Here is a 3,849-nt window from a genome sequence, read left to right on the forward strand (position 1 = left end):
TCAAACTTAGAGGAGAATGAATTTCTCTGCAATAGTATGCTCTGTTCTGAACAACTGAATACCTTTGTTTTGCAACCTAATAGATGCAAGTACTACTTAACCTATTCATTATAGAAACATTTCTGTAGAAAAAAGAATAATGATAATACACATACATTTTTAAAAACTCATAGTTCCAAGCAGCAGCTTCTCCGCTCCTTCTGGAATCTCTCCCTGGTTCAGCCCTCCTGCCTGCACTCCTGCCTCCACCATGTCCATCAGGGTGACCCAGAAGTTCTATAGGGTGTCCACCTCTGGCCCCAGGCCCCAGCAGCCGCTCCTTCACGAGTGGGCCCAGTGCCCGCTCGAGCTCCTCGAGTTTCTCCTTAGTGAGCAGCACTGGCTTCCGCGGTGGCCTGGGTGCAGGCTATGCTGGGGCCAGCGGCATAGGCATGGGAGGCATCACCGCCGTCACCATTAACCAGAGGCTGCTGAACCCCATTAAGCTGGACATGGACCACAGCATCCAAGCAGTGCGTACCCAGGAGAAGGAGCAGATCAAGACCCTCAACAACAAGTTTGCTTCCTTCATCGACAAGGTGCGGTTCCTGGAGCAGCAGAACAAGATCCTGGAGACCAAGTGGAGCCTCGCAGCAGCAGGAAACGGCTCGGAGCAACATGGACAACATATTTGAGAGCTACATCAACAAGCTGAGGCGGCAACTGGAGACTCTGGGCCAGGAGAAGCTGAAGCTGGAGGCAGAGCTTGGCAACATGCAGGGGCTGGTGGAGGACTTCAAGAACAAGTATGAAAAAGAGATCAATAAGCTTACAGAGTTGGAGAATGAATTTGTCCTCATAGAGGAGGATATGGATGAAGCTTACATGAACAAGGTAGAGCTGGAGTGTCCCCTGGAGGGACTAACTGACGAGATCAACTTCCTCAGGCAGCTGTATGAAGAGGAGATCCCGGAGCTGCAGTCCCAGATCTCCGACACCTCTGTGGTGCTGTCCACGGACAACAGCCGCTCCCTGGGCATGGACAGCATCATCGCTGAGGTCAAGGCGCAGTACGAGGAGATCGCCAACCGCAGCCGGGCTGAGGCGGGGAGTGTATACCAGATCAAGTATGAGGAGCTGTGGACGCTGGCTGGGAAGCACAGGGATGACCTGCGGCGTAGGAAGACTGAGATCTCCGAGATGAACCGGAACATCAGCAGGCTCCAGGCCCAGATTGAGGGCCTCAAAGGCCAGATGGCTTCCCTGGAGGCCGCCATTACAGATGCTGAGCATCGCGAGGAGCAGGCACTCAAGGATGCTCGTGCCAAGCAGCAGTAGGTGGAGGACGCCCTGCAGAAGGCCAAGCAGGACATGGCACGGCAGCTGCGTGACTACCAGGAGCTGATGAATGTCATACTGGCCCTGGACATCGAGATCGCCACATACCGCAAGTTACTGGAGGGCGAGGAGAGCCGGCTGGAGTCCGGGATGCAGAACATGAGTATCCACAGGAAGACCACCAGTGGCTATGCAGATGGTCTGAGCTCTGCCTATGGGGGCCTCACAAGCCCCGGCCTCAGCTACAGCCTGGGCTCCAGCTTTGGCTCTGGCTTGGGCTCCACCTTCAGCCGCACCAGCTCCACCAAGGCTGTGGTTTTGAAGAAGATTGAGGCCCACGATGGGAGGCTGGTGTCCGAGTCCTCTGACGTCCTGCCCAAGTGAACAGCTGCAACAGCCCCTCCCAGCCTGCCCCTCCTGAGGCTGCCCCAGAGCCCGGGAGGGAGGTTGCTGTGCAGCGGAGCACAGGGAACGGGAGACCCACCCGATGCTCAGCCGTAGCTCTCAACACACCCGTGGGGAGTTTACTGCCTGGGGACCCCCCTTGCCCATGCTTTCGTTTTAACTTGTCTGTTCCAGCTACAAAACAATTCAATTGGCTTTTTATTTATTTATTTTTTTGGTCCAAAATAAAATCTCAGCTGGCTTGGGAAAAAAAAAACAAAAAACCCACCACCAACAAAAAAAACTCATAGTTCATTTGCTGCTACCAAATGAAGATTTACTGTGGAGCTAATGATATGTAAGTTGCCGACACGTCACTTGGATAAATCCCTTCTAAGAACTTACAAGGAACCCTTGCAAGGAGTCATATGATTGCGGGTTTGTGTAAAATTTGTAAAAGTACTACATTTTGTTGTATTTATTCTTAACAGAGCCTCCACAAAATCTGGAACTGTTCCTTACTGCTTCTCTGATATGCAAAGAAAATCTGACGTTTATTTATTTCATATCCAAATTTGAACTTAACAACAACAAAACCCTTGTCAAAAAGTATTACCTCAATGTTTTCTGAAACACACATCTCCTTTTCAAGTAAACTTTGTCTCTAGAGTAAAAGTTCAGCCTTCAGTGCTCTGCTCCCACCCCCGACTTCTCAAAGAAGGAAATCTTTCTCGTCCGGAACAAATACAGGATGGTGTAATTGATTTGTTATACATGTGTGAGAGGGGAAGGTAAAACAATTAAGTTTGTGTATTATTTTTATGGTCTTTGTTAGTCTCTACTTCAGCGTTTTAACTTGTCTGTTCCATGAGCTAGAGATCAAGCACATTTTTTCATGCAGCCAGTGCCTGATAATTCTTTCTGAATCACTTATCGATGCTGCACACCTCTGTATGTGTTAGCAACATCACATCATTCTTGTTTGGTTTTTTAGCCCAGCTTCTGCAGATTGCTTCTTGCTATGTGATTGCAGAATGCATGTCAGTTCTCAAGAATGATCAAGATTATCACTATCTTGTCTCCCACAGGGCATACAGAAACTTCTAATCAGATTGACCTCACTACAGATGGGCGCTGTGAGAGATGAATATTCTAGCCAAGCTTCCTCTTATAACTTCCTACTGGTCATTGGAGTTCTGTGGCTGTCATCTTTCACATTATCAATAAGAGTTAGGCCAAGCCCTGTTGATTTTTTACTTTTCAGTTACCCTATCCAGTACTTCCATTATAGAATTTTGCCATGAACAGGTGTGAACATTATAAAAATTCTCCCAATTCTTTATCTCTCCATGTATTTACACCCCTCTCATTGTGAACTTGCAATTCTGCTTTTCAAGAGATGGTATCTATTTTCCTACTACTTCAGCTTGGGCTAGTCTAGTTATTTGCTTTGATCAATAAAATGAGGCAGCAGTAGTAACACTGTGAAAATTCCTATCTAGTTTATAGTTTCACGGTGAAGACAGAGGACCAAATAGACAGAACTAAACTATAAAGTGCCGGGAATTAGCCCTCTATAGTTTAGTTCTGTGTATTTGGCCCTCTGCCTTCACCATGAAAGCAGGCCTGAGATAAAATGCTGAAAGATGAAAAACCATGGGAAGAAGAAGAACACAAGCTGCTGAGATCAGCATAATGCAATTCGTAACTCATAGAGTCACAGGAAATAATAATCAATAACCACTAAGTTTTGGTATTGTCTGTTACATAGCAATGGCTGATACATGAGTTGTTCTCTTTCTTCTCATGAAAGTAATATAGCTCTGTTTTACTTACCCCACAGAATATACTGTGTTTTTTTATGCCCACTCTTATTACAAGATTGGATGTACTGATACTCAGCTTTATTTTGGCAGTGTGGAAGGAAATTACATAGAGTTTAAAAACCGCTTTCACCCATTTTACAAGTTCTTTCATTCAAGATCATTGTTTCACAGAATCTCAATAACTAATCTTTAAGATTAAAGCAGATCAGTGATCACTTTGATCCAATTGTAGCTGCCATCTCTTGGAAGATGTGGCTGCCATTCACAGATCATATGGTGAGCCACAAGGCAATCTGATTAATAGGACATGAAAAAAATCACT

General features: G+C 46.2%; 1 pseudogene; it reads left to right on the forward strand.

Moving 5' to 3' along the window:
* The first annotated feature begins 250 nt into the window (after positions 1-250).
* On the forward strand, positions 251-1,834 carry LOC108289641 (annotated as a pseudogene).
* The last annotated feature ends 2,015 nt before the right edge of the window (positions 1,835-3,849 follow it).

Source organism: Cebus imitator, unplaced genomic scaffold (assembly GCF_001604975.1).
Source record: "Cebus imitator isolate Cc_AM_T3 unplaced genomic scaffold, Cebus_imitator-1.0 Scaffold408, whole genome shotgun sequence".
NCBI lineage: Eukaryota > Metazoa > Chordata > Mammalia > Primates > Cebidae > Cebus > Cebus imitator.